Genomic DNA, 12213 nt, shown 5'->3' with positions numbered 1-12213 from the left:
GCGTATTCAGAAGAAAAATTGAACTTTTTAAAGTTATTCAATAGTTTTCTCTTTGATAGCGATACAGAAATGCACAATTGTGAACCAGCGATTAGATTTTCGGCTTGAAACTTCATAAATACCAATTTCTGCGGTGTTTTGCTTAATATATTTAACGAAATAAAATCAATTACATGAAATAATTTGTGCTCTATTTCACCACATTACGACACCTGCTTATTTTGAAAGATTTATAAATAGACGTAGAAATATTTCATCTTTAGACAGGAGACATCGTTTATGCATTGAATTTGACGTAATGTGGGACCACTAAATATTTACTATAATCACAAATGCTGATGAAATATGAAATATTTCATGGCAGGCTATATGAAAATCTTAAAAAAGTTTATTAAATTTAGCATCTATATATATATATATCATATCTTTCAGTTAGACAGTCGTCATTGTAATCTCATGCTATTCAAAATATTTCCTTCAGAAAATAACGAGTTTTTACCACTGTATGCAAAAACGTAAACAGGAAATTTTCCCGCGCCTTCAAAACAAGAAAGTTATTGAAATATACGTCAGTTTCTTTCTTCTCAATGTCATGTCGAATAATCTGGAAAAAACCAGAATACGCTAAAACTTATAGGAATGTGCTACATTTGCGCATTTTCAGACTCTATAACTTCCTTGCTCGAAATATTTTTTTTAAATTGTTGTCAAGATGTCGGTGGTGATGAAGGTTGCCATTTTGACCTTCGGTGTCTGCTTTTATTTGTGGTTTTACCGTTTTTCGAGTGGCGAAATAGGATCTACGGAAAATTCATCTCTTTCTGAGATACGTTGGCCAATATTTGACACGAATGCGAAGATGGGACGAAGTACATATATCGTACCGTGGAAACCTCCGTGTTTTACCTGTTGGGACGCAGGAATCACCTTGTCCTTGAATCAGACAGTCGAAGAATAACCCAAATGATTGACTCAGGAAGAAAACTTGCGTTGCTGTTCTAACGCACTGTTCAGTGAAGAGTAATTGAAATAACAACTACCAGAAATGGAAAGTCGTTTATTATAAAGAGATCTATAAATCACTTTCTCTTATATGATTATAAGGACTGTTATCAGTATATATACTGATAACTTATATATTGTGCGGTTTTAAAAAATCGTTTATTTTGATATTTAAATGAGGTATATACTCATCATAACTTCTCCGATGGTCGTCGAAAATAAGAAAACTAAGTATCTGGTATATTCGAGACCTTCACTATTTTATTGTCTGTGGAAAAACCACGAGAATTTAACGTCAAGCAACTTATCAATCAACTTGCTTCCGTATAACCACAATGATTGTTGTCACCTTAATTGATCTATATTTATATATTTCGTTCAGAATTTCTGTATGTAGCTAATGTGTTCATAGCCTCCCATTGTCACTTATGATTTCAAAAAATATTTCTTTACAACGTAAGATCTCCATTCTGAATTAGTTGATGTTTTGAAGTCCTGTATAACTTGTACACGTCATGCTCTATTTGACTTGAACTCCGTTCCTGCAATGACTTTTTTGTATCTTCATGCATTGTTAGATCCCAATTGTAATCGTCGTGGATTTTTTATGAATCTCCTGTCTCGACTTCTCATAGTCTTCCGTGTATGTCGCTACGAAATTCTTGCAACCTCCGGTATACTTTCGATTTTTCGAGAACGTATTTGTGACGGGGTCATAGTCAATCGGGAATTCATCGCAAGTTGAAGAAGCTTCCATTTCGTGATGTTTTTCTGTTTCAGTGTCGTCGATAAGTTGCAAGTCTTCTGCTGATGCAATTGTTGTCTGAAGAAGTGATAGTAAAATAAGTAATTTCAAGCAATGCTCACGTCTAGACACAGCCATGTTTTAATGCGCGTTCAACTTTAAGAAATGCTTATGGTATATTCTCGAATATACGTCGATCTTATCAGCTCTGCGTCACGGGGCCTTGAAAGAAGCTCTTAGTCATATATTTGCATGTAATTTATGTACACCCCATAGCGATCTATTTAGCAGCAATCAATACTTTGTTTCACCGTGACCATGCATATCTTAAACAATATCACAGCTGGTTTTTTTGTCGGTATTATCAGCTATACACAGCAATTTTAATAATGAAGATTGCAATCGACAGTTTCCGCATACAATGCTAGCGCTAAAAGAATAATTGAAATACCAATTTCTTATGTTTAAATTGTATTTAACACTTCGGCAAGCTCTTGAGAATGTAGCTATATACCAGCCTACCAATATAATATTTATTTCCACAAGATTTTATCAGTGTTAAAACATTAAAAACTATAACTTTTTTTCGTCATTTTATGTCCATATGTCTGCATGTGGCAACCTGTAGTTTTATTGAAGTATCTGTGTAGTGTTATAAAAAGAATATGTAATATAAAAATTAATCTCCACGTTAAAACTATAGGTTGAAACTAGAAATCCATAAATAAAAGCGTATAGGTTTAAAATCGTCCGATTAATATAATGTTGTTAATAATCGCCTTATGACATCGAACCTGACCATATTTTGATCATATTTTCAGCTTTGAATATATTTAGTGCATGGGTGTTGTTATATTAACCCCCTATTGGCTATTGTGTTGCATTTTCAATCGCAGGTATGTTTTTGTTTTGTGGGTTTTTTCTGTCGGTTTTTGGGGAATATGTAATCACCTACTTTCTTAGGTAATTTTGTATAATGGATCAACTAACATGAAATATGATCATATTTCTTTTATAGTCTATACCTTAAAGAAATGTTAAATATAGTTGTTTTCCTAAGTGCTATGCGGCAAATATTTTGAAATTAAATTCGCGATTGCAAAACGTTTATCAACAAAGCGCGAAACAATATTCTTTATCAATGTTATAAATCATTGGAGCATTCTCTACTAATGGAAACACAGCATGTGAAATGATCAACTGTTAGATTAGCAACATATATCATTACGAATTGATAAGTACGAATTCACAGTGTTTGTAAAATGTGAAGAGATCGTTTCAATTTATCGACATCATGTATGTTTTCGGATTATTATATATATTTCACGTATATCTTTCGAATAACATGTAGTTTGCTAAATGATTTTGCATTTCCTTTTCGGCTAGAGTGCCAACCTTAACATGCATATTTTGCATTCTTAGACATATAATAGAACAGCGGAAACCAGTATTCGCATTTAGATATACATCAGAAGTTCGGCAGGTAGGCTGTGCGACAACAGCGAACACTAAAGTTGAACTTCAACACCGATTCCTAGGCATAGCTGGCCTTGTTTACAAAATGTACGTGTTAAAATACGCATTAATTGCGATATTCACTGTCTGCTGTCATGGTGAAACTCAACCTGCTGAAATGAACACGGAATCAAAACAGATTATTGAAATATCCAACGGTCCTATCAAGGTAAAATTCACTGAAGGTGATCTGACAGTGGAGCGATCCCATCACAAGACCTCTTCGAAGAATTTTGGAGTAACATTGAACGGCAGTGTTGTTGGGTTAACCTATTCAAGTAATAAACAGGAATTTCGCTCAGAGACGGTTAAATATAAAGGTGGCAGTTTTGAAATGAGTTCAGATAAAGCGTGCATCGATAACGATAAATGCCTTGATTACTTTTTCAATACACTAAACAATGTGGTTGCAAATGGTGTTGCTTATAAAAAGCACGCATTAATTGGAGGAAAATAATGTACTGTACATCTTTATCAGAGGCTATGTACCCGATCAATATAACTGACCATTTTTACGTTGATGTCGGACTGAAAGCTTTGATTTTCAGTACTGTTTTGTATTATCTTTGTATGAATTGTATCTCATATATAACTGACGTGACTATTAACTACATAACTCATAAGTTTTTTGCTTTTTGCTAATTAATCAGGACAAGATTTTTTATTGCAAGCATATGTAAGCTATTTTCAGTGTGCAAATTACGTCATTATTTACACATTGTGAATTATATAAGATAGAAATATGATTTAGGTCAGGGGCCGGTTGTATCAAGCCCGTTTAGCTTAAACGGTGGATAAGTTCAAAATAGAAAGCAAGTCTATCGTTTTATTCAACAAGCAAACTAAATGTTTTTAACCTTAATACAAAGATACTGTTTACAACTACATATTCAGTGCATAATATTCAAGTTGACTCATTCAAGAGAGATGATACTCAATACCTAATGTTGAACCTGTTTGTTAAAAGGTCAGCTTCTTGTCTAACTAAGGGCGCTTTCCTTTATTCGGTAAAAACGGTCAAACCGCTCTGTTGTATTTCGGTACAGACAGATTACTGGTATTTTAGAGTGTTTCAAGAACTCTGCATTCAAGTTTATCGTTATTTACATCTGCCTAGCACGGGAAACATAGTTTTATCGCTGTATTCTTAACGAAATACTCTATTTGAATTTAAAATATGACTATTTAAGTCTATTTTTACTATTCCTTACTGACATCGAGAGTTGGTGGGCTTTCCTAAATTATATAAGCCTTTCCAGCTAGTTCATTTATTTAGACGACTTTCAGTTCACTTTTTGATGCCATGTTTGATTTTTGTTTCAAGTTTTCTTGTCTGTCTACAAGTATCTAGCTACATGCAAATCACGCTATACTTTTCTTTAGATATTCTTGTTTGAATGGAATATCGGTTTCAGTGACAATGTTGGCTGTAACTGATACATTACCAAATATATACAGGGTGCCCCCCAAAAAACACAATTGACAATTCAATAAGTAGGTCTCAACAGCTCTTTCGGCTGCCGTTAACAGTGCCCCATGATGTTGGTTAGCTATGATTGCGGTTTATTTAGCTATGATTGCAGATACAGCGGATTCCGTTTGACTTCAAAATAACAAGCGTTCCCAACGCATCGGTTGGGTCGTTTAGAATATAACATTTGAATTTTGAAATTCACACGGGTTTGGTCTGCATCTTGCATGTAAACTTATTCGAAACACTTGCGGTTTTTTAAAATGTGGAAAGACATACGATGATACAAAAGGGCGATCCTACAGTCATGGGAAAGCACTTTCTTTTAACACAAGCACGTTTTTTTAAAGCACTTTTTTTCAACAACACTGCAACTATGTCAAAGCAGAAATGGAACGCTCCGCAGTGCATGTGACATTTCAAATGTCACATATTAAACGATCCAAATGTCATATATTCAACGCTTGTTGAGTTTGCAGTCAAACGGGTTCCCCTGCATTGGGCTTGAAAACTTTTATTAGTAAATATGCGATGTTGAAATTGTCCATCACAAATTGTAAAATATAACCCTCTATGCATGTGTGGGAGTGCAGGTAACCTCGCGCAGGTTTTAAAGAGCACCATAAATTTTATGGTCTAATGAGTCACGTGTAAATTACGCATACTTAATGCAGTGTAGACGGCCATAAAGTTTGTGTATGTAATCATTCGTCTGTACCGCGTTATTAAAGAGATATATTCAAAGAGTTTCAGCGATCATTCTTTGCCTAACGATCGCTGTTTCTCATGCAGAATTATCCTCCAGTGAAGATACGCAATGACTCGCAAAATGTCGCCGCTGAACTTTAAGATATTGTTGTCAGCAGTTGTGATTGTGATCACAGCCGCTTCAAGCTGCCCACCGCATAATTTCGAGCCAAGAGGCGTAGGATGGCTGACGATTTCCGTTCGGAGCACTGTAACTTGGGAAAACAAGGAGAAATCAAGCCTTCTCGGAATCACACTTTCCTCGAAATCGGATCGTGGTTCCAGGACTGTAACGAACAATTTGTACATTAAGAGCTCTGTTCTTATCTGTTCAAAATGTGGTGCAGCATCTGGTATGATATTTATGACATTAGATCAACTGAAGAAGATCACAGCACTTCATCCAGTATTAAAACCGCTGCTAGATCAAGCGAACGCACTTTTGCACTGATTTTAAAACTATCATCATAGATGTCTTTCAACTCGACAACAAACGTTATATATTTGGAAAGATTGTGTATATTATATGCATATATAATATATATTGCTCGTACAAATGAATGTTCAGGCATGGACACACTAAATCAGTTTAGTAACTCAATCATCGTTTAAAATGTTATTATCAAGTTATACTCAATCATATATAATATAGTTATATATCATGATTAAATTTTAAACATAATAGTCTATTACAGTAAAAATAAAATAAGCTCAATTATACAAGCCACATCACATGTGTTCTTTGCATTGTCCGTGAAAAACTATTTGTCTGCATAACGCAAGGTTCTATGGTAGTTTAGAAGAAAATCTGTCCGCATTTTTTGCAGTATTTGTGACGAAATGAGACGGCTTGATCTTGAAATTGTATCTCAATCGCTCGCTTGTCCTCAACGATGTCGTGATGTCCATGAGCGCACGGTTTTATTTTCTCCACGCGATATGAATTTGGCGAGAAAACAACTCTGCTGTGTTTAACTTCTTCTTTGAACTGTCTGTACGTTTTCTTCACCCTCACAAGACCGATGGCTTTGGCGACTTTCTTCAGAGGTTTAGCGATGAGAGGTCGAATCACATGGCGTTCGAAATCAGGAAGAATATCATCCACTATTGCATCAAAAATTTTGTCTATGAAACAGGTTACCTCGGTGGCACAGCAAAGGACCACCAGGATAGTCAATCCAAGTGCTAGGAAAGATGATTTCTTCATATTTGACTGAGCAGAATGACTAAAAATAGGATGCATTCAGCTACATTGAAACGGCGCAATGCTTACTGAGATGCGCAGGGGCCGCCCTTACCTTTTCAGATGATGCAATACATTCCTTGTCAGACAAGCATTATGATTGGGCCAACTGAATTTTTTTGCAGATCAGGCAAGCGTTTAATATTTATAAAGATAAAAATGACATAAGCCCTAAAGACCAGAAGCAACTGCCGCATCTTTGAAAATGAACTAGTAAGCACATTCCGAAACCTCAGACGTTAAATCTCAGGAAATAAGAATATTTCCGCATTCGCCGAAATCTATTAATATTCGGCAAGCAATGTCGGTTTAGATTACACTTAAATTATTGACACAATACAGCTAAAATTGTTACCCGTGACAAAATTTATCCGTTCTTAGACTACCAATTCAAAGGCTTAGCGACTAGCACAGATGAAATTGGTACTGATACCGTATTAATCAGGTTCAATACACAAAGGCTAACGTAATCCGTTCCATAATCTTGCAATGATTTTCATATTCGGTATGTTAAAAGCCCCGTTTACACTACACTCAATTTATTGGCACGGCTAAACCCAATTTTATTAGTGTTCAGGCTACCAGGCACGGTTATCGATTTTTGCCGTGCTAATAGATCGAGTGTAGTGTGAACGGGGGTATACTGCGTGTTATCGCTGTGAGACTGAGGGTTGAGAAACGTGATTGAATGCTATATAACAGTGAATTTATTGGAGAAATACGTATTTCATTCGGTATATATACGAAATAAACAATTCCCATGCAAGGTAGAGTGCCGACCTATATTGTGTTTACGGTTTATAGCTCAGCGGAAACACGTGATAAGCATGCGCATAAATTAAGAACTATCACGTGTTCTTAACGTTTAACTAGCAACCACCTCAGCAGAATCGACAGTCGACACATTGGCGCCAATTGTTGCTGGCTTCGTTACTGAACATGTTTGTATTAAAACTCAGCCTAGTTTTTCTTTGGACCGTCTGCTGTTACGGTGAACTGTTGCCAGTTGGTATTGACCCTTCGAATGGTCGTTTAGTTGAATCAACGTCGCAAGAAGTCCAGATCTTGACGTTGAAAGATGGTACACTTACGGCCAAAGAAGTAGACGAGAAAAACAGTGAGGTCAGTGTGACGCCAAAATTCTCAAACGATGGTCTAGCAGTGACTATATCGCACAAGAAACGTCGTGTATTGATGAAAACTTTTCGGAAAGACGGTGGAACCGTAGAATTTCCAATGAATGCCGACTGCTTAATGGACAAAGAATGCAGACGAGATATCCTCGGCGCTGCTACTAATGTTCTAGAAAATGGGATTGGATACAAACCTGTCAAGCAGTTAATCAGCGGCAATTGAACGAATAAATTTGGATTTTTTTGCTATACTCTATTCGAAGCACATTATTCTGTAGGCAACAAGAAATTGCCACTTTCTGTCAAACTCTTTATATGTCACTCCATACAGTACAATCACGTGTATCTAGTTATTCTAGTATATCAATTGTTTATCAGTTAATTAGTTGATAGTAAATGTGTGGAAATGATCGTTATATCGTTTTCTATACTGTGAATTATATCTATATGACTACATGGCAATTGCATTCATATTTTTTTATAGTTTCATTATATTTCATATGGGATTATATCTAATAAGTGAATACATGACTCAGCGTTTTTTTGTCGGTATAAAAATTGCATTAAATGCGTTAGGGGCCAAAGCGACAAACTGATAAAACATGCAGATGAAGACCTAATTTTACGATTGACGTTTCGAATGCTGTAAAAAATGTGAACGGACTTCGTTTTGAATTCTAAATTTCTAATGAGCGAGAAAATCGCCACTACTACCCACTATTCTGCCAATTAAGATACTGCTTTTAACTTTTAAATAGTCTGATAAAGTAAAAAACAAATTTCGAAAAGACTATATAGACATCTTGAGAATCTATGTTTCAATCAAGCAAGACACAGGTTAAAGCTGTAAATTTTCGACTTTATTTCAATCTTTCAAAGCCATCCTCAAACAGAATGAAATACAATACTTTACAACACACGTGTATGGATTAAAAGGAAACAGAAACACTAATTAAACACAACAAACCTTCCCTTAACACTGGCCTTAAAGCCAGTAAAGTCTAAAAACCTTCAACTGGTTACATCGCTCTACTACTTTACAGGGAATACAGTCTAAACTTGTCGGGTCTTTCCTTTAAATCCATTTATTATATAAACATTGTTGTAAATATATCATACAAATTTACGTTTATATGCTATAGGTTATTCCGACTTATTCGCTTGTCGATTCTAGACATTTCTAGACTAGACCATTCCAGACAATTACATAGTTTTTATGCCACATAGTGTGAAAACACTTCTGCATGTTCGTCATGCAACCACGATCTCTTCTCAACGAATTCTTGCCATGAATTATCTCGTGTCCTTTAGTGTTAGATCCCTAATTTAGTGGTTGTGGTCTCCTCGAAACTCTCGATTTGGAAGCCTTCATAATCTTGTGAAACCTTTATCTTGAATCTCTCGCAACCGCCAGTGTACTTTGGATTATTCGTAAACGTATTTGTTTTGGGATCGTATTCAATCGGATATTCGTCACACGTCGGGTGATTTCTTATTGCGTAGTATTTTCCACTTTCGGTGTCGTACACTATTGGCAATTTTTCGACCGACGATACCGTAATCTTAAGAATTAACAGTAAAATTATTAATTTCAGGCAACACTTTCGCCCAAGAACAGCCATAATTAACTCCAAGGAATGTCAATACTCGGAAAATTGTCAAATGGGTATTCTGACATTCACGTGAGGGGCTGCAGGGGCACTGACTGACGCATTGATGCATTGATGCATTGACAGGGGCTCTACAGCTTTAAGTTAAGTTGAGATTGTTGTTTAGATACGGAGTTATTAACGAGATAAATTCAAAGAGTTCAACGACCATTCTATAGCTGACGATCGCGCTGTTTCTGACGCAAACACCTCAGTGAACCACAGCTAGCGGTGAACATAAGCAATGACTCACAGAATGAACTTTAAGATACTGTTTTCAGCAGTTCTGATTGTGATCACAGCCGCTTCAAGCTGCCCACCGCATAATTTCGAGCCAAGAGGCGTTGGATGGCTGACGATTTCCGTTCGGAGCACTGTGACTTGGGAAAACAAGGGGAAATCAAGCCTTCTCGGAATCACACTTTCCTCGAAATCGGACCGTGGTTCCAGGACTGAAACGAACAATTTGTACATCAAGAGCCCTGTTCTTATCTGTTCAAAATGTGGTGCAGCATCTGGTATGATATTTATGACATTAGATCAACTGAAGAAGATCACAGCACTTCATCCAGTATTAAAACCCTGGTAAATCAAGCGAACGCACTTTTGCACTGATTTTAAAACTGTCATCATAGATTGTATTTCAATTGACAACAAACGTTATATATTTAGAAAGATTGTGTATGTTTATATAACATATATATCTCGCACATGACGAATCTTCATGAACACACTAAATCAGTTTAGTATTTAACTCAATCATCGTTTTATAATGCTATTATCAAGTTATAGTCAATCATATATAATATAGTCAAATATCATGATTAAATTTTAAAAAGCAGAGTACATAATAGTCTATTAAAAATAAAATAAGCTCAATTAAAGCCATTCACATCACATGTGTTCTTTGCATTGTCCGTGAAAAACTATTTGTCTGCATAACGCAAGGTTTTATTGGAGTCTAGAAGAAATTCTGTCCGCATTTTCTGCAGTATTTGTGACGAAATGTAACGGCTTGATCTTGAAATTGTATCTCAATCGCTCGCTTGTCCTGAACGATGTCGTGATGTCCATGAGCGCACGGTTTTATTTTCTCCACACGATATGAATTTAGCGAGAAAATAACTCTGCTGTGTTTAACTTCTACTTTGAACTGTCTGTACGTTTTCTTCACCCTCACAAGACCGATGGCTTTGATAAAAGGTCGAGTAACATGGCGATCGAATCTGCAAAGAGCTCTGTCTATTTCCTTGAAAATTTTGCCTATGAAACAGGTTACCTCGGTGGCACAGCAAAGAACCACCAGGATAGTCAATCCAAGTGCTAGGAAAGATGATTTCTTCATATTTCACTGAGCAGAATGACTAAAAATAGGATGCATTCAGCTACATTGAAACGGCGCAATGCTTACTGAGATGCGCAGGGGCCGCCCTTACCTTTTCAGATGATGCAATACATTCCTTGTCAGACAAGCATTATGATTGGGCCAACTGAATTTTTTTGCAGATCAGGCAAGCGTTTAATATTTATAAAGATAAAAATGACATAAGCCCTAAAGACCAGAAGCAACTGCCGCATCTTTGAAAATGAACTAGTAAGCAAATTCTGAAACGTCAGACGTTAAATCTCAGGAAATAGGAATAATTCCGCATTCGCCGAAATCTATTAATATTCGGCAAGCAATGTCGGTTTAGATTACACTTAAATTATTGGTACAACACAGCTAAAATTGCTGCCCGTGACCAATTTTATCCGTTCTTATACCTACCTTTTCAGGTGATGCAGTAAATTCCATGTCCGACAAGCATTATATGATTGTTTAATGATAAGCAATGTTTGGATATGATCATATGAATACCACAAGCAAATTGCGAAATCTCAAAGGGCAAAGCCGCAAATTCGATCTTCTCTGCAAAGTCCTATAGCAACTAAAAATATTTAGATCTAGGTCAAGGCGTCGCTCTTCTGATGCTCTGACCTGATGCAAATGAGCTGAAACAGACTTTAATAAAGCTAGGCCCTTACGATTTCTCACAATTGAAAAGAAAATCGAGCGGAAAATTTCGTTCGATCGAAACATGTCGCCTACGATGGAAAACCGGCTTTAGGTATTCGCCGACAAGCTAAATAAATACCTTAATAATATCCAGTCATTCGTTATGAGGTAAACAGTTCACAAAAGCAGTGATGTGGTCGGTTATGCTCCACTTTACAGCTTAGAAATATCACAGCTGGTGCATGGTGTGGTATTGATCATATAAATGCCTTTTGTCGAATATTTGTTTATGTCGATTTAATCAGCCAAGTGTGTGCGATTCTAGTCGGCACTTTAACTGAGACGCTTTATCGAACCATAACATCATGAGGAAAGCAACTTTGCTAGCTTTTGGACTCATCAGTGTAGTTCTACTGTCTTCCACAGTCGAGGTTTCTGGTATTATAAGAGGCCTGAGAAGGGTTATTCGACATGTAACTAGACCAGTAGAAAGAGTTATCAAAAGAGTGGTTAAACCTGTACTGAAAGTGGGTAAAACTGGTGGGCTCTGGGGATAAAGAGGGTGAGAAAAAGATACAAAAGTTTCGTTCAAGAGGTGAAACACAAGAGGGTGGTATTCACGCCAGATTCATACAAAGTCGAAAGCATAACACCTTGTCCGAATGGCGACCACGAGAAGATCCCTGCTAAAGAGCCAGTCAAAATGCAATTT

The sequence above is a fragment of the Dendronephthya gigantea genome, unplaced genomic scaffold, assembly GCF_004324835.1.
Source record: "Dendronephthya gigantea isolate DGI-Jeju-01 unplaced genomic scaffold, DenGig_1.0 000180F, whole genome shotgun sequence".
Classification (NCBI taxonomy): Eukaryota; Metazoa; Cnidaria; class Anthozoa; order Malacalcyonacea; family Nephtheidae; genus Dendronephthya; species Dendronephthya gigantea.
The sequence above is the reverse complement of the archived record's forward strand: the minus strand, read 5'-3'. Positions refer to the sequence as shown.